This window comes from Olea europaea, unplaced genomic scaffold (genome assembly GCF_002742605.1).
Source record: "Olea europaea var. sylvestris unplaced genomic scaffold, O_europaea_v1 scaffold959, whole genome shotgun sequence".
Lineage (NCBI taxonomy): Eukaryota > Viridiplantae > Streptophyta > Magnoliopsida > Lamiales > Oleaceae > Olea > Olea europaea.
In genome coordinates this window covers 425,941-446,063 of record NW_019268088.1, presented here as the reverse complement: position 1 = coordinate 446,063, position 20,123 = coordinate 425,941, and the positions used below count along the sequence as shown (strand labels likewise).

Genomic DNA, 20,123 nt, shown 5'->3' with positions numbered 1-20,123 from the left:
ATTATTTTTGTACGTAAATTTAATTTTTTTTCTATTTTTTAATTACACCATTCTTCAAAAGCTTATTCAAAATATTATTTTTTCTTAATAATGGCCATCAAGTACGATCCTATATTGTTAATTTAACTAGTGAAATATGGTGACCTCGATGTTAAAGTAATGAACATCTAATGTGTAAAATTATTCTTTTAGTTTATATGTTAAAATAATGAACAGTTCCAACACAGTATTGTTGTCTTCAAACGATATTTATTCCATCTCGAATACAATTTTGGTGCTTAAAGATTCTCGCGACAAATGGTTTGAAGGATTAATCAAGCCTTGCAAAGAATCAAACTCTTAAGCACGTGTGATTCTCCAAAACTTCAAGCACACGGAGGGGGAATCAATGACTGGAAGAAAAGGATGTTTTATCCTTTGGGGAAACAAAGTAAAGTTTTTCATATGTTTTTAATATAATTTTAATGTCCATCAAACACATATTTATAGCTATGGATCATAGCCACATGAAGTGGTGCCAAAAGAAAGTGATAAACTGCCAAAATTTCAAACCAAAACTACCCCAACGACTTGTTGGTTCCTCTATGCGGTCGCATAGAGTAAACCTATGTGACCGTATAGATTATTCAAAAGCAGGGCTTAAAAGCCCTTACCACCATGTGACCACACCTCTAAGAGGTCTATGCGATTGCACGGATCCCAATTTGGCCTTCGTTTTCTCTTTCATTCTACATTCGTTTTTATTGATTTTTGAACAACATTTTCCATCAATTCCCCACTGTTAAAAATTCAATAAAGTTTCATATTCAAAGTATATAATATTCATGCGTAAGTTTTTAGATATCTTTCGATTTGAATCTAATCATAGTGTAATTCAAACAAAGTAAAGTTGAAATCAAAGTTAGCATGGAGTTTTGAACTAGTTATTCCATGTGACAATACCGATAAGAACACACACAAGTATCACGTGTTCTCAAGTTCCTCAAATTCATTTAGCACTAAAATGACATTGTGTTCATTCTTTTCAACAAGCTTTTAAGAGAGAAACTCCAACTCTTTATTAAGACACCACCTCAAAGTTTATTTAGATGAAGTTCTTCCAGTATCTTTGTTACTTTTAGATATACTTGTATTTTAGCACTAAACTTCGTTAAGAACTTAAAGCTCAACCCCCACTTTAGTAATATTTAGCATTATTTAATTAGGATAGAATTATCGCAAATTTATATAATACTGAAACTATCCACATATCAAATAACTTGTTGTTAGCCTTTGAACCTGTGGATCACCTTTTGAATAATAACATGTAGGGTTGCCGTCATTGATAGACCTTTTAGTTTAAGAGTTTCAATCCATCATATTCGAAGTAAATGCTACTAAATCTCTATTTAATGATTTAGTTAAAAGATTCGCTAAATTCTTGATTAATTTCATATGACTTAGGAATTTATTCTTTCCTTGATTAATTTCCTTATGAAGTCACGTCTAATACTCATGTGTCTTGACTTTTCATTACAAATGACTTAGTATCTTATCAAATATAGCTAGCCAACAATCGATTCATATAATAGATACAACTTGCCACCACCAAGAAATCCTTACATGCTTATCACTAGCTTTAATTAAAGCTTTATTCATTTCCAAACATGGTTGAAAGACTTCTATCAAATCATTACACTAGCCGGCCACTTTAACTTGTGGATTTCATACGTATGTATTCACTTATCATCATTGAATCATTACAATAATCTTTAATAGCATGAATATTCTTTAAATATTCCAATTGAACTTGCAAACGCCGTGATCGGCTTTATTTCATTTCATCCACTTTAAACTTAATGTATATCATCCTTATGATTAGTATAAGGGCATCCTATCTTTCCACATTCATAGATATCTTTCTATAATTTAAAAAGGTATAGGGAACTATAACTTTTATACTAAGTTACCCCCAAAATTCCTCAATTAGAAATACATATGCAATCAGATAATATTGCATCTACAAGTCTTGAACTCTTCTTACAAGTTCACAAGCATTAGTGTTAGTACCCACATTGTGGGTTATACTTGAACTTGGAGTTCATCAATTTTTTCATAGTTCGATTCACTTATCACTTTTTATAATATCCTTGAAAGTCTAAATACTTTTAGATAGTGGTCTTTAAGTCATAATGTACTTTAACCTATCTATCTTTAATTTTGATCACACAATTTGATCAAGATCATCTCATAGATTGATAATGCTTTTCCAAGTATAAACCAACTCAATTGGTTTCACGATTGAAATCAAATTCAACGAATGAAAAAGACAGAGTATCCCGATTTACAAGAATTATAACTTCTTCAAACTTATGCAATTTATCACTTTTGTGACATTCATAAGATAGCATCATATCACATCAAATAAGGTACATATTAGCCTTATTCACCGTAATTAAATCAGGACAAAATCACATTTTTTCGTACTCTCATGCAGCTATAATTTTATATAAATCATCTCACTTAATTTCATTGAATTTATGGAGGCTATCATCATAAACCAAAGTTTAATATAATTTCTAACCAAATATGAAAATTCAAATTTGCCATGTCATTTCCATAAATAGTTGGCATCTATTCTAATACCATTGGAGTTGTACCAGTGACCAACACAGAGATCCCATAAATATACATGTCACTTTATTTGATATCTAAATAAGATAATCAATTTGATGTTATATTCATACTTTATTGCACAAATTAAGATTACTCAAGGAATGACATTGGATTAAGCACCGAACAATTATAGTTCAAACATATGCACTAATCAGCGAATATCAAATGAGTAAATTCACAATTAATTATCACATTTATGTAATCTCATGCATGGATCAAATTAGTATGTGCAAGCAGTGGATATCATCTCTCTTTGGATAAGGCAGGAATAAAATATAAAATGTAGATCCATGTTTTGATAAATTCACAAAAGGATTAGGCGCGCGTGCGCACACACACATGTATGAGCTCCATTATTGAGTTGAGTATTCATAAGCTTATAATATACTCTGCATATTACAACAAAAGTATTTGATCTACTATCAAATTCAAGATTTTTAGTCAGAATATGAAGATCGAGAGAATTGAGAATTGCTCCATCAGTAACTTTGATAGAAAAATTTTGATAACAGTTTGAAAATACTGGACCACTTTCTAGATTAGATTCTAGAAGTGAAATTATTGAATTTTCAAAATTGAGATGTCTCTTATCTCTAAGAGTAAGAAGAATTGGAACATTAAGACCAAGTCTAAACAAGGGTTTGATTGTTATTTGAACTAATCTAATATGAAGATATTTAAATTTCTTCTCGTGGAATTCAATAGCTTCTTTTTAAGTAAATTAATGAAAGAATTTTGACTTTTAATTAAAACAATTTGTTCAATTGTTTTGATAACATAATTTTGAAAAAAATCAAATTTTCCTTTTTGATAGATGTTATGTTTATCCATATTTGGAATAGTCTAATTTTGAAGACGCTGTTCAATTTGAGCAATTTGAAGTTCATGAGAATTGAAATCATTTGACGTAGATGATGAAGATGCACGATCAATTTCTTCTTCTGTTTGAAAAACATTTGTTCTATTTTCATTTGCTTGATTTTCTCGTCTATTTCTAGATCTCGATCTCTTTAACCAATTTGTTACTGAAGACATAACTGAATTTAATGAAATTAAAACAATTTATCAAAATAAAAATAGTTAAATAAGATAGATTGATTCTTATCAAGCCTATAAACGGGACCACCCAAACACGCTTACCCCGGCAAACAACGAGCTGACCAACGTCTATTCAATAGACATCCCGAAATCAAATCAGGTTTTCTTATTTGATTAGTACCTATAGTGATAAATTAGAATAACCTCACCAAACTCTATTATGACTCTGATACCATAATGGCCCAGGGAAAGGGTAACTAAAAATAGAGATCAAAGAACTAAAAACAGAGATCAAAAGATTACAAATTTATAAATAAAACTTTGATTACAAAATTAAAAGTTACAAAATTTTGAAGAGAACAAACTTTTATAGCTAAAATTCGCTCTGCCTTGAAGTAAAGAAAGTCTTCCTTTTTATAGAAGAGTCCGGACTTTAAAATTTTCTTCATTTTGAAGAATCTTGCAAAGCAGTGTCTTCTTTTGAATAATTGATCAATCTTTTGAGAAGTGGGGAATAGCATCATCTTTTGAGAAGTGGGGAACAACATCTTTCTTCTTTTGACAGCTTTTGACTAACTTTATAAAGGTAGAATCTTTACTTTAATATCGTCGTCAAAATGGTTCCATTCTCGATCACAAAATATCGTTTGAGATTATTGGAAAATTTTCAACACCAGGGAAATGGAGAAGAAACAAGATAGAAATAATATCAAGAAGATGAAAACGAATTCGAAGGCTCAAACACGGTATCGTTGTCCTCAAACAATATTTTCCCCCTCTCGGATACAATTTCGGTACATAAAGGGTCTCGCGACAAATACTTTGAAGGGCTTATCAAGCCTTGTAAAAAATCAAACACTTAAGCACATGTGTGATTCTCTAAAATTTCGAGAACACGAAGGAGAAAACAATGAATATGGAAGAAAATGATGTTTGATCCTTGAAATGAAGTAAAGTTTTTCATATGTTTTCAATATGATTTCAATATCCATCAAACACATATTTATAGCCATGGATCATAGCTACACGAAGTGGTGCCAAAAAGAAGTAAAAAGCCACCAAAACTGCCCTAATGGCTAGTTGGTTTCTCTATGCGGTCGCATGGAGTAGACCTATGTGACCGCATAGATTATCCAAAAGTAGGGCTTAAAAGCCCTGCATACCACCATGCGACAGCACCTCTAAGAGGTTTATGCGGTCGCATGGATCCCAATTTTAGTCTCAATTTTCTCTTTTATTTCACGCTCATTGTTATTGATTTTTGAATAGCATTTTCCATTAGTTTTGCCTTTCTTTCTTACTGACACTTCATTATACTGTACAGAAAACTGATGCTTGGGCCCCAGGAAGTGGTAGAAATCTTGATGCTTATATATTGAAGGACCAGGTACCATATAATCCTCCAGCAACGACTTTAACTGAATCCCCATCAACACGCACAAAAACCAAAAAAGAACATAACATAAAATCTCACCTTTTTCTCTTTTTATTTACACATGCTTTAATGCATCCACCTAGGCAACTGCCTAAGGCCTCAAAAAAGTGGCTTGGGCCCAGGGCCTCACAATTCATGGTATATACTAGCAGTTCAGCAGTATAAAAGAAGGAAGCCATCAACATTATTCTCTAATATGTTGCTGCCTACTGTAATACATATGTGTGCGTAAGATGAGAGAAGAAATAAAGAGTGTGTGAGTGTGAAGAGAAGTGTGGTGTGGCTGTGAGTAGAGAGTTGAAAGTGGGAAAATAAAGTAGGAAGAAAAGTGAATAGATGAGAGATATATGGGGAGGGAGGGAGAGAGAAAGAGAGTCGCATGTGAGAGAATGATCATAGGAGAAAACATGGGTTGTTGTGAGTTGAGTGGAAAGTCAGAGAAAATAAAATTGAGTATTCCACTTCCATTGCTAAATAATATTATAATTTGTTAGTAATTTTGCTCTGTCCAAAATTTGTAAGTTTATTTCAATCAGTAAAAATCATTTTGTTTTGGTATTTGAATTCAACAATTTGATATCAAAGCTCAACATTATATCTGTTTGCACTATGAAAACTCGTTTTTGGAGAGTCGTCTCTAAAATTTGTTAAGTTTATTTCATCGATGAAAATCATTTTTTTTTTGGTATTTAAATTCAACAATTTGATTTCAGAGTTCAACATTATATCCATTTGTACCATGGAAACACACTTTTGGAAAGTTGTCTTTCATCATCAACGCATACATAAAATGATGTAGACTCTATTTGGCAATGATCATTTTCTCTCATATCATTTTTGGGTTGTAAGTGATATTTTATTTTGCAATTCTATCTTTTAGATTGTACAAAGTTTTCATATAAATATAGATATATATTTTTATTTAAATATTGTTACATGTGTAAAAAAAAAGTATAGAGCCTCAAAAAAATTTATCACCTAGGGCCTCCAAATTCTTAGGGCCGGCCCTATTTTTAAGAATGGAGAATTGTACTTTTTCATGCTGGGAAACAAGATACAGATAGCGTTACTTGGATTTGATGCTGAACATGGAGGTTAGGGAAATATTCAAGACCAGGGGAAAGATTATTTCTTACATATGAATTTTTCTTGACCAACATGAATTCTTGGAGGTAAGTTGTATGCACTGTATTTTTGTTAGTATTAAATGTTTTACGTCACTTGCTCATTTGTTTGCTTGGGTTCTGTTTTCTTCTTCTTCTTCTGGGTTCTTGACATCCTCTCTGTAAGGTTGAAACGCCCATGATGAAATGACTGCCGGTGGAGCTGCAGCCGCCCATTTGTGACCCATCACAACGATCTCAATATGACGCTTTACATGCGCATTGCACCTGAGCCTTATCTTAAGGAGCTGGCTGTTGGTGGGCTTGAGAGAGTATAAGAAATTGGAAAACTGTTTAGGAATGAGGGAATTGACTTAACACACAATCCTGAGTTCACAACTTGTGAGTTTTATATGGCTTTTGCTGAATACAATGACCTGATGGAGCTAACTGAAGAAATGCTCAGTGGTATGTTACTAGCCTGGTTGCAAATTTGAGTCATTCTGTTGCTGTGAATCCATTTAATCCAGAATGATTTTTTTGCCTGGAATTTTCTAAACATAATTTTATGTGGACCGGGATGGTCAAGGAACTTACAGGTGGCTATAGAATTAAATATCATGCCAATGGTTCGGATAGTGACCCTATTGAGATTGACTTCACACCTCCGTTCAGGTTTGTGGATTCCATTCCTTTTATATTGCCTCTGCGTTTACTTGATTATGTCATCTGAGGGAGAATTGACATGATAGAGGAATTGGAGAAGATGGCAAATCTAAGCATACCTAAAGATATCTCCAGCGAGGAAGCTAAATATCTGGCAGATGCATGTTCAAAGTTTCATAGCAGATGTCCTCCTCCTCAATCAACAGCTAGATTGTTGGACAAAGTAAGTTTTATATGCCCACTATTCTGTGAAATTAGTCGTCTAGTGTAATTGTGAAGTTTGATGTTGAATAAGGGCTCTTGAATAGTGGTTCACTTTGTTTATCTCTTTCTATGTATGCAAATGCAATGCTATAAGACTACCACGCAATCCCTTTATCAGACTACCATGGATCCTAATTGAAGATTTTAAAAACACAAGATGGAGCTTGAAGTTGTTGTCAATTTGCTGTGCTAGATTTTCATGTGATTTTTCTTTTGTAGATCTGAATGGCAGGTTGAGACCAATTTATTTTTTTGTGTGTGTAAGTATTTGAGATTTCTGACTTCAAATTATTGTGACCGATACTTTTGAGTAGGGGTTTCTAATTGTTAGGTCTAAAAGTGTAATTTTGTGGACAAAACGAGCTAAATTGTATAATTATAAAAGTCAGGGACTTAATTGAACATTGGTGTAAAAGTCAGAGACTTAGGGTGCAATTTGTATAGATGAGGTAAATTAGTGCTCGAGTCGTTGAAGGAGTCCAAGATGTTCAAGAAGATCACACAAGATCATCAGAATGCAATTGGAAGTCTAAAGGATATCAAAGAGCCGCACAAATTATGTTCCAGATTTTTAGTCATAACTTGAAATGTATTTTTCACATATAAAACGTTGGAATTTGGACAAGGCTATTTCAAGAATAATTGTAGCCCTTTCCATTATCTTTCTAACACAACTTGAATCACCTCAATCGAACATTAGAAGAGAAAGTTATGATAAAAATACTAACAATTGCTCACTGTCGCTCGCTTCTCGCTGGCATTTCGCTCGAGCGAAAAAAACAAAATACTTCTCGCTCGATTCTCTCTAGCTCTCGCTCGAGTGATACTTCTATGCTGCAAAAACCCTATTTCACATTTTTGAAGTGTTTTGCTCGGCCCATACCATCTAGACACTTTAAAATATAAATACTCAAGTCCTGGGATGAAATTGATGAGGTTGCTACATTATTCTTTCATTGCAAAAGATATTCATAACATCTTTGAAGAGATCCAAAGTGCAATTAATTGGAGATTCTATCTACATCAATCTTGTGATCCCACAACCATTGTTTTGGGGAAAAATATCGAAGTTACATAACCCAAAACACATTACTTCCTTAATCTATTGAGGAAGGGACTCTCTCATTGGAGGATTAAGAGAGGTGGATTGAGGCGCAGTTACAAGCACAAGAACAGATGGTTCATGGTGTTCCACTTGGTGATATAATCAGCCAAGGACTAGGAGGTTGTAATGGACAGCAGATTGGACTGCAGAAGGTAGATTAGGAAATCTAGCAAGAGGCTAGAAGTATCTACAACAGTAGATAGTGAGGTGGAACAGTGGGTCTGATTAGGTACAGAGTTTGGTATAACTTGTACTTACTGAATTGGTATAGTGGAGGTAGCTAGCTTGGTCCCGAAATTTTACCCACGTTGGGGTTTCTCCGTCATCATATTATTTGTTATTTACTGCTTTCCATAATATACAAACTGCGTCATTCCAACATAAGTTAATTGACTTATATGATTAATCACCTAGACAACTAATTAAAGTGATTTGTTACCTTAGTTAGAATAATTTCGCACATAAGGTCAAATTGGTTAAAGTGAAATCTAGAATGTAAATTTGGTAACGCATAAAATTTGAACTTGACACTGTATTGCGTTCGCTGAACTTTCTAGCACATCTAAGCGTTCTAGGTTGGAATTTTTTTCTAATGCATGTCAAGTTATTGACCACTTCAAGTTCCTATTTGTTATCTATGATATTTCAGAGATTCCTTGTGTTCTGATGTTTATCTGATGTAACATTATCTGTTTGTGAACCTTTGAGATAAATGGATGGGGGTAGATGATTTAATTGATTACATTTTCACTTTTTGACAGCCGGGTGCAGAGGTTCTGGATTTGAAGGTTTGAAATAGAGGACAAGGGATGGTTAAAGTTCTTGATTGTAGACCAAATCACTATGTTCTATGTTGATGAATCGTACCCGGTTATCATGTAATCAGTGATTTTTTTTCTTTAGTATTCACTAAATTTTTTAAGAAAATTGGTTATACTTGAAAGTTTGAGATGTTAATGATCAAAAGAAGCAATATTGAGAGTTTCCTACAAGTTTTTCTAGCTAAAACTCAGGAAAGAAGAGGAAAGAAAACCTCTAGTTTTCAACTGGCATGCATCTCGTCAGCTTAGAATCCAAAAGGCTCCCTTCTAACGATCTTAAATCATTTTCCTTTGAGTAAACTTAAAAATATTTTCTTAAACTAGCTAGATTTAAGTTTCCTACTCCCCGAATCATTAATTTGACTGCTAAAGAAATATTAACCTACCTAGGATCCCCAATGAACATAGCTAGAGTTTTGGCCCAAATTAAGACTATCCCAAAAATTCTGCCAGTTACATGGTACCCAATTTTTTCAAGTCATGTGAACTGGCAAGATAAAAACAAAGTTCAAAAATTTAACAGAAAAGATAGAGGGACAGGTTTAGGACTGTAGGCCCTCCAATAGGGGGCGCCTATTTTTTTACCCTGTTTCCAACCTTGTCCAAAAAGTAGGGTTCAAAATTTAAAGCTTTACCAAGACTGTAAAATAGATCAATCGAGAGCTAACCTCAGCTAGAGTTCATAAGAACTTGTGTCAATTCAAAACTGTATAGACTTCTTGGTGTTTATTGGTTTGGTTGTTCAAAACCAACAATGAAAATAAAATAAAATTAAGAGGCCACCCATCCGACCGCATGGCCCTATGTTGAGGCCATATGGCCTCGGCTTGCATGAACCATGCGATCGCATGGATTGGTACCATGTGGTCGCATGGTACACTTTTAGTGATTGTTGGTGGTGACCTTTTCCTCGATTTTTGGCATCATTTCAAGTGTATGGACGAGGCCTATATATAGATATGCCATGTTCAAGGGAAAAATGTTAGAAAAATATCTTGCAATCCATATTTTGTTCCAAAAAATAATCAAATCTCTGTTTATATTCATATTTAGTCTCTTTTCGTGTTCTTCAAGTTTCAAAGAATTTTACTTTGTGCTTTGGCGAAATTTTTTACAAGGCTTGATAAAATCCTTCCAACCACTTGTCGGAATACCCTTAAGCATCTCATAAACACCAGAGAAGGGGCAAACAACATTTTATGATAGAGATCCCACATTCAGGCATCGAAATTGTTATTGACAACAGTAGTGATTTCTTTATTTTGTTGCTGCAATTTTTTTTTTTGGTCTCTACTCCATCCCATCATTATTTTACAATAATTTCAAACGTTATTTCCCAATATGGAGAGCGAGACAACAATGATAACAATCAAAGTTATGAATCAGGAGTTGGTGCGATTAGATCGGTTTGATGGCACTATTTTCACACGATGGCAAGACAAGTTGAAATTTCTACTTATTGCATTGAAGATCTTCTATATTTTGGATCCAAATTTGACATCCTTACTGGAACTAACAAATGGAGATATTGAAGCAATCAATACTGAAAGGCAAAAACCCCAAGAAGATGAATTAATATGCCGTGGTCACATTCTTAATACGCTATCAAATCTTTTGTATGATTCATACACAAACACAACATTGGCAAAGGAGATTTGGAATGCATTGGAAAATAAGTACAAAGCGGAAGAAGAAGGTACCAAGAAATTTTTTATTTCTAAATACTTCGACTTAAAATTTCTTGATAATATCCCATTACTTCCCCAAGTGCATGAGTTATAAGTAATTGTCAACAAACTAAAGGCGGTAAAGATTGAAATCCTGAAGACTTTTTAAGTGAAAGCTATGATTGCTAAACTCTTTGGGGCATGGAAAGGATATTGGAAGAAAATAATGCATAGTTTCGAAGACTATTCTTTGAAATAATTGCAAAAACATCTTGGATTGAAGAAAATCTAGATTGCGTGATAGGAGTGAAAACTCTTTGGAAGGAACTTTTAAGGCCAATGCCATTGAAAAACCTGAACCGCCTGTGAAATCCAAAAAGAGAAAATCTTTAAGGAATTTTAATAAGTCTAAGAAGAAGGCCAAAGGAAGGTGTTTTGTATGTACAAAATTTGAACACTGTGCAAATGATTGTGGACATTGAAAATGAAACAACTTTGAAGATAAAATAAATTCCATCCAAGAGGACAAAATTGTGGTCACCATAAGTAAAATAAATGCGATCAAGGGAAAGTTTCCTTGGTGGTGGTATGATACTTGTGCTACTGTATATATATCATATGATAAATCTTTATTCAAAACATATCATGAAGTGGATGGAGAACAAGAGATTCAAATGGGTAATAAAGTTCGATCCAAGGTTATTGGAAAGGGAAATATTGATATCATCCTCACTTTCGGGGAAATCGTTACCCTTACAAATGTATTACATGTTCCAAATATGAATAGGAACTTAGTGAATGGTAATCTCTTAGGATAATCAAGTATCAAATGTGTGCATGAATCCGGTTAACTTGTATTATCCCTTAAAGGGAAACTTGTTGGAAAATCTAGTCTTGTGAAGGAATGGTGAAATTATGTATGATTGACAATGTAATAAATAACGTTGATTTTCCTTATTCCCCTGATTTATTTTCATTATGGCATGCTATATTAGGTCATATAGGTAGAAGTACTATGAAATGAATGAAAAAATATGACTTGATTTCATATAATGAAAATAATGAATACAAATGCAAAACATATGTAGAATCTACGATGGTTAAAAGACCTAATCAAAGTGTGAAAAGAACGTCTAGCATCTTAGATCTCATTCATACTAATATGTGTGAAATGAATGACATGTTGACTAGGGATGGAAATATGTATTTTATTACTTTCATTGATGACTTTTTCTAGATATACATATGTGTACTTGATGAAACATAAAAACGAGGCGTTTAATTTGTTTAAAGTGTAACAAAATGAAGCTGAAAACTATCTAGAAAAAAAAATAAAGGCCTCAAGAAGTAATAGAGGTGGTGAATACTTTTTTAGAAATTTTAACTTGTTTTGTGAACAACATGGCATAATTCACCAATTTCTACACCTAGGGCACCCGAACAAAATACATTGGCTGAAAGAGAAAATAGAACTTTAGTAAAAATGATTAATGTTATGCTTATATATGCTAAGTTGCCGTTTAATTTGGGGGATGAAGCTTTATTAAGTGCATATAGGATACTTAATAGGATTCTTTCAAGACATACAAAAGTTTCTCTGTACGAATTGTAGAAAGGAAGAAAATCGAGCATTAGATACTTGAAAGTGTGGGGGTGTCTTGCTTATTGCAAGAATACAAACTCTAATAGGACCAAATTAGGTCCAAGAGGCATTAAATGTGCCTTCGTTGGATATGCTAACAATAGCACATTTTATAGATTGCTAAACTTGGAAACCAATGTGATTATCGAATCAAGTGATGTAGAGTTATTTGAAGATTCATTATCCTTGGATAATGAATTGAGGGATAATCTTGGAAATATCACTAGCTGAAGTGGAACATGTGATAAAATGTCTTCCAAAAATATTGATGAGTCTAGTGAACCACAAAGAAGCAAGAGAAGACCTGATAAAATTGATTCTAAACTTATCTCCCTTTACATAGTAGAGAGAAATGAATTGAATGTTGTAAGAATAATTTCTTTTGTTCTACAAGTGAAAATCGATCATAAAATTTAAAAAGAAGCTATGGCTTCTCGTCATAATATCTTCTGGAAAGATGCAATTAAAGATTAAATGGATTCGATAATATCTAATAATACTTGGAAACTTATCAATTCGCCATCAGGATCCAAACCTATTAGATGTAAGTGGGTATTTAGGAGAAAATATAATGTTGACAGCTCTCTAAATACTTTCAAGGTTAGATTGACACTCAAATGATATCGGCTATTTTGATATTTATGCACCGATAGTTAGAATAACATCGATTAGGATATTATTCGCATTGGCTTCGATATATGACTGTAAGTTCATCAAATGGATGTCAATACGATATTTTAAATGGGAATCTCGATGAAGAGGCCTATATGGAGCAACCCAAATGGTTCGTTCTACTTGAAAATGGACACAAGATATGCAAGTTAGTAAAATCATTATATGGTTTAAAGCAAGCACTAAGAAATGGTATGAGAAGTTTGACTTATGAATAATATTATTCGAATTTAAATATAATAGTGCAGATAGATGTTTATATTCTAAAGTGTATGATGATTAAATGACATTTATATGCTTGTATGTTGCGACATGTTGATTATAAATAGTCACATGGACGGTATAGAAGAAACGAAGATGTTTCTATCTTCCATATTCAAGATGAAGGCTCTTGGACAGGTGGATGCCATTTTGGGTATCAAATTCACAAAGACTAGTGGGGGTTACCACCTAAGTCAATCACATTATATCGAGAATGTGATAAACAAGTTCAAACACTTGAACATAAAAGAGTATAATACCCTAATTGATCCAAATTCAAAACTTGTAAAGAATGATGGAAGGACGATTGCTCAATTGGAATATGCAAGGGCTATTGGAAGTCTTATGTATGCAGTTCAATGCACAAGATCGAATATAGCATATGCAATTAGTAAACTTAGTAGATTTAGTAACAATCTAAGCAATGATCATTGGAAGGCTATTGGGAGAGTTCTTGAATACTTAAAGAAAATCAAGAATTTAGGTCTACAATATACTAAATTTTCGGTGGTATTGGAAGGATTTACCGATGCTAGTTGGTTATCTACCACGGGAGAAAGGAAATCCACTTTGGGTTGGGTGTTCACTCTAGGAGGAGGTATTTTTTCTTGGAAATCGAAATAATCCTGTATAACACACTCGACCATGGAATATGAGTATTTAGCCCTATTAGAAATCGAGAAAGAGGTTGAATGGCTTAATTGGGATCGAAGAATATTTCTTCAATACCTAGCACGTGTGATAGTTAAGCCACTTTCGCAAAAACATACAATGAGGTTACAATAGAAAGTCTAGACACATGAGTCTTAGATATGATTACACAAGCAAATTAATCAAAGATGGAATAATTTTCCTAAATTATGTAAGGTCAATTGAGGTTTTGGCGTATCTTTCGACTAAATCTCTAAATAGAAATTTAGTAGCATCTACTTCGAGTAGAATCGGGTTGAAACTCGTTAGCTAAAAAGATCCACCAATAACGGCAACCCTACCTGTCATTATTCAAAAAGATCATCTATGGGCTCAAAGGGTAACAACAAGTCATTAGATATGTGGATAATTGGCATTATTCAATTTCGTAATGACCCTATTCCAGGTAAAAGAATGCTGGTTGTTATAGAATCGAGGGATAAGCTTTAAGCCCTTAATGAAGTTCAGTGCTAAAATATAAATATTCTTAAAAGTAACAAAGGTACTAAAAGAATTTCACCTAAACAACCTTCAAGGTGGTGTCATCTTAATAAAGAGTTAAAGTTGCTCTCTTAAAAATTTGTTGAAACGGACAAGCGCAAGGCCATAATAGCGCTAAGCAAGTTATGAGGAACTTGAGAACACGTGATGCTCGTGTATGTGTTCTTATCGCTATTGTTACAGGGAATAATTGGTTCAAAGCTACGCGCTATCTTTGATTTCGATATTACCTTATGTGAATTATACTATGGTTATATTCAAATTAAAAGATATATAATCCTTATGCATGAGTATCGTATACTCTAAATATGGGACTTCATTAATTTTGAACAAGTGGGAGACGCTGTGTATTGATTTGATTGCTCAAAACCAACAATGAAAAAAAAATTTAAGGGGTTACCTATAAGACCGCATGGCATGATAACCATGCAGTCGCATGGCTGCGACTATGCCGAGGTAATATGGCCTTGGCTTGCATGAACAATACGACCGCATAGATTTATACCATGCGGTTGCATGGTACACTTTTAGTGACCATTAGTAGCCATTTTCTAGCGTTGTGGATTAGAATTTGGTGACCTTTCACTCGATTTTTAGCATCATTTCAAGTGTATGGACGAGGCCTATATATAGGTGTGCCATGTTCAAAGGAAAAATGTTAGAAAAATATCTTGCAATACATACTTTGTTCCAAAAAATAATAAAATCTTGATTTATATTCATATTCATTCTCTTCCTATTTTTCAAGTTTTGGAGAATTTCACTTGGTGTTTTGGTGAAATTCTTTACAAGGTTTAATAAAATCCTTCAAATCATTTGTTGGAATATCCTTAAACATCTCTTAAATATTGGAGATCGGGGCAAATAATATTTGAGGACAGCGATCCCGCATTCGAGCCTTCGAAATTGTTATTGACAACATTTGTGATTTCTTCATCTTATTGCTACGATTTTCTTGTTATTTCTTTTGTCTCTACTCTATCCTTCCATTATTTTATAGCATTTTTATTTTATTTTGAATCCTCTTTGTATTCAGATCACTGAGCTAGTAAATAATACTATGTGTGGCAATAACATGTTCTTATTTGCATCTTTTTTCTGAAAAGTAAAGTTTGAATTGCAGCAACAGTGTTTGATACCAAGGATATAGAAAATAGATCTAGCATTGATTAATCCTCTCTCTCTCTCTCCCCCTCCCCCCTCCCTCCGTCCATCTCTCTCTCGCTCCACTCATTGATTTTTTTGTGGATCTTGTATGGCACTTTCTTGAGGAGACATGTATAAACCCTACTTTCATTATTAACCATCCGGAGATAATGAGTCCGTTAGCAAAGTGGCATAGATCAAAACAAGACCTATCTGAACGGTTTGAGTTGTTCATTAACAAGCACGAGGTATGCGATGGCATAATATATTTGCATCTTCTCTCTTCCTTTTCTCTCGAGTTTGCTATCTAACACATCCTTTCTTCTTGCGTTTATATTTACGCGACAATTTTGCAATGCATACACAAAATTGAATGATCCTGTTGTCCAACGCCAGCGTTTTGCTGACCAAGTCGAGGTATTCATGATGAAAAATGCATCATAATGGCTTTATCACCGTATTTTTCATAACTCGTTAACAATGAATGGTTTTCCAAATTTAAATTCACCCGGTGCTCTGTTGAAAATTTTCCATGCCCAATTCAGGATCGATAGTCAGGTGAAAATGAAGCAATGGCCTTGGATGAAACATTCTGTACGACTCTTGAATATGGGTTGGGGTTAGGTATGGATTGATTTGCAACGTTGTTAACGGATTCACATAACATAAAGGTTTGTGACCTTAGGTGTGTCTGACAACTTTAGTCTCTAATGATTGTTTGCTTTACATGTTTGTCTCTCTTCGTTTGGCTAGCATTCCAACTGTCGACTGTCATATCTCTTATAAAGACAATTCGAGGGATCTTTCCCATGTATTTAAGAAGTAACAGTTTGATTAAGATTAACTTATTCTAAACATCCATTATTATTTGGTGAACAGGAAGTTTTACTCTTTCCAGCTATTCAACCGCAGGATGATCCTTCGACCAAAGACATGTACAAACTTTACTTTTTAGCATCGTTGACACCTTTTGGTGGACATCTTTTTCATGTTGGCTAAACTGATAATGAGCAAGACGATTAATATATATTCAAAAACTAATTACCAAGCTTAATGCTTAAATTGTGTCTAAGCATAGAAGCAGCCCTTCAGGTGCTTCTACTTCATGGGACTTTATTTGGACAAGGAAAGCAATAACTAGATAGAGTGGAAATATTAAATTTGATATCCTGTCTTTGGCTCCAAGAATGAGGAAGTTGAAAATGGAATCCTGATCCTTAGGATGATTGTTTCTATGTTTTTAGGTTGCAAGGAAGCAGTGTAATCGTATAATTTTTTGAAAAGTCCAAGTACGCCAAGGGGCTTAGTTGAGCGATGATTTCTTTTTAATTCAAATTAATGTATTTCGACTGAATATTACAATGAAGTCAAAACAGCACAAGCTTACCCGCACTAGAGGAAAAAGGTGATTATGATGTTGGAAGAACGAGGAGTTTACTAACTTAGATTGGCTAAGGCTTTTGAGGAGGACAATACTAATAGGAAAAAGGAAGTAAAACAAAAGGAAACTTGTATTTCTCAACTCCAAAACTTGTACACTTTCGCTTGTTACAAAATGGAGGATCCTATCCCTTTATATAGTGTTTACATGAAACTTTTAGTCCACACTATTTTCTAAAGACTCCTAGACTATATATTTACATAAGACTTTTAGACCACACATTTGGACAAGATATTTTCCTAAAATTCTCTAGATAGACTTTATAAGACTACATAATCTTATTGACACATTACTTCATTTATCACCACATATTTTACTTAGATATTTATATATTTTTCTAGTAGATATTTATATAGATTTTTCTAGATAATATTTTTAGAAATGATATGCATGTTGGGCTTTTTAATTGATTTGGGCCTATGGGCAAAATCCTTAAACCCATACTATTTAGTCCAAAAGTCAAGTTTATTACTCAACATCCCCCTTAAACTTGATTTTACTACTCCAAATAGAGTTCTTAACTTGCGAAACACGTCGTGCTTGAGTGGCTTAGTGAAAATGTCGGCAATCTGCTCCTAAGAGGTTACATATTTCAGCTGCACTTCTTTCTTTGCAATGCTTTCTCTTATGAAGTGATATCTTATGCCAATGTGCTTGCTTCCATCGTGGAATGCTGGGTTTTTTTCTAATGACAATGCCGATTTGTTATCAACATGGATTTCGGTTGGTTCTTCTTGTGAAGCTCCAAGCGTCTTCAACACGCTTCCAAGCCAAATCGCATGGCAGACACTTAATGTAGCTGTAACATATTTAGTTTCACATATAGATAGTGCTACTATCGATTGCTTCTTTGAACTCCAAGTGAAAGCTGTGTCATCCAAGTAAAACACATATCCAGTCGTATTCTTTCTATCATCACTGTCTTCGTCCTAATCGATATCACTTTGATATAGTGAATAATCCTCTTTGCAGCTTTCATATAAGTTATAGTAGGTGTCTCCATATAGAGACTGCTGAGCCTAACTCCAAAATGGATATCTGGTCTTGTGCACGTCAAGTATTTTAGACTTCTAACAAGATTCTTAAAAAGTGTTGGGTCTACTTTTTTACCTTCATCATTCTTCGACAACTTGGTTCTGCATTTGACGGGGGTGCATCAGGCTCGTAATCCTCCATTTGCTTTACCTCAATCCCAAGATAGTAGGCCATGAGGCTGATATCTATCATCTCGAATTCTTGAGCCACGGTTTTCTTAAACTCAGTGATCATATTTTGATTATTTTCTGTAAATATAAGATCATCTACATACAAATAAACAAGTAAAATATCTCCTTTCTCATTCACCTTTGTGTAAAGGACGTACTCGTGAGGGCATTTTGTGAAGTTATTTTCTTGAAAATACTTGTCAATTCTACTATTCCATGTCCTTGGAGCTTGTTTCAACCTATATAAAGCCTTTTTTTAGTTTTAAGACTTTACCTTCATGTCCTTTTATTTTGTAGCTCATTGGTTGCTCTACATAAATTTCTTCTTCAAGATAACCATTTAGGAATGCAAATTTCACGTTCATTTGAAAAATCTTCCACTTATTTTGTGCTGTAAGAGAGATAATTAATCTTATGGTTTCTATATGAGCAACAGGGGCAAATACCTCTTCATAGTCGATTCCCGATCGTTGGTTGTAGCATTTGACAACCAATCTTGTTTTGTATCTTTCTACTTCTCCTTTAGCGTTCTTCTTTGCCCTGTATACCCACTTAACTCTGATTGATCTCTTTCCTTTGGAAAGAGTTGTCATCTCCCACATATCACTCTTACCAATGGCCTTAATCTCTTCATCCATGGAATCTTTCCATCTTTTATTTTGCGCCGCTTCTTCAAACATTATTGGCTCACAATCGGCAAAAGGATAAAAAAGTGTGAAATCATTTTGATTTTCAATTACCTCATATAGCTCTTGTAGGCTCCTCATCCGCGGTGTCCTTTCTCTTGAACTTTCTCCTTGTGAAGATGATGGGAAAGCATCTCCATGAGTGGGTGATGGAGGTGGACTGATAAGCTCTTGCTACTCTCCATTCTCTTGTTCTTCTTCCTCAAAGAATGGTAATAAGTCGTAGTCTTCTTCTTAGACACCCCAATCCCAAGCTCCTTCTTCATCAAACTCGACATCTCTACTTATGATGATCTTCTCCTTGCTTGGATTATACAATTTGTAGCCTTTAGAACAAGAGTCGTAGCCAATAAAGACATACCTTTGACTTCTATCATCTAACTTGGACCGCTTTTGATTTGGTACATGAACATATGCAATGTTCCCAAATACTCGTAGGTGAGAGATGCTAGGCTTGCTTCCACTCTATGCTTCTTGAGATGTCTTATTCCACACACTTCTAGAAGGCGATTGATTAGACAGATACACGTCGCAATTAACGGTTTCGGCCCAAAGTTCTTTGGGCAATCTCTTATTATTGAGCATGCAGTGGACCATGTTAAGAATGGATCTATTCTTTCTTTCAGCTACTCCATTTTGTTGTGGGAGTATGGAACTGTCAATGGGCATCGTATTCCATTCTCTTCACAATATTTCTCAAACTCTTTGGAGGTGAATTCTCCTCCTCTATCTGATCTCATGCCTTTTATGCTTAGCCACTTTCTTTTTCAACAAGAGCTTTAAACCTTTTGAAAGTTCTAAAAACTTCGAATTTTTGTTTTAGAAAATAGACCCAAGTCTTTCTACTAAAATCATCAATAAAAAGAACAAAGTAATTGCTTTTACCGAGAGAGCTTCGATTGATTGACCCACAAACATCCGAGTGTACAAATTCTAGCAGCTTCTTAACTCTTGTAGATACTTCTTTTGGAAAACTTTTCCTCGAATGCTTTCTAAGTAAGCATCCTTCACATAATTGATTAGCATGATTTATTAAAGGCAAACATTTCACCATCTTTTTCTTACTCAACAATTTTAAGCCTCCAAAATTAAGATGCCCAAATCCAGTGCCAAAAGTAAGATGAA

At 34.1% G+C, this 20,123-nt stretch overlaps 1 pseudogene; it reads left to right on the top strand.

The window, feature by feature from the left end:
* Positions 1 to 6,147: 6,147 nt before the first annotated feature.
* Positions 6,148 to 16,807, top strand: LOC111392669 (annotated as a pseudogene).
* Positions 16,808 to 20,123: the final 3,316 nt, after the last annotated feature.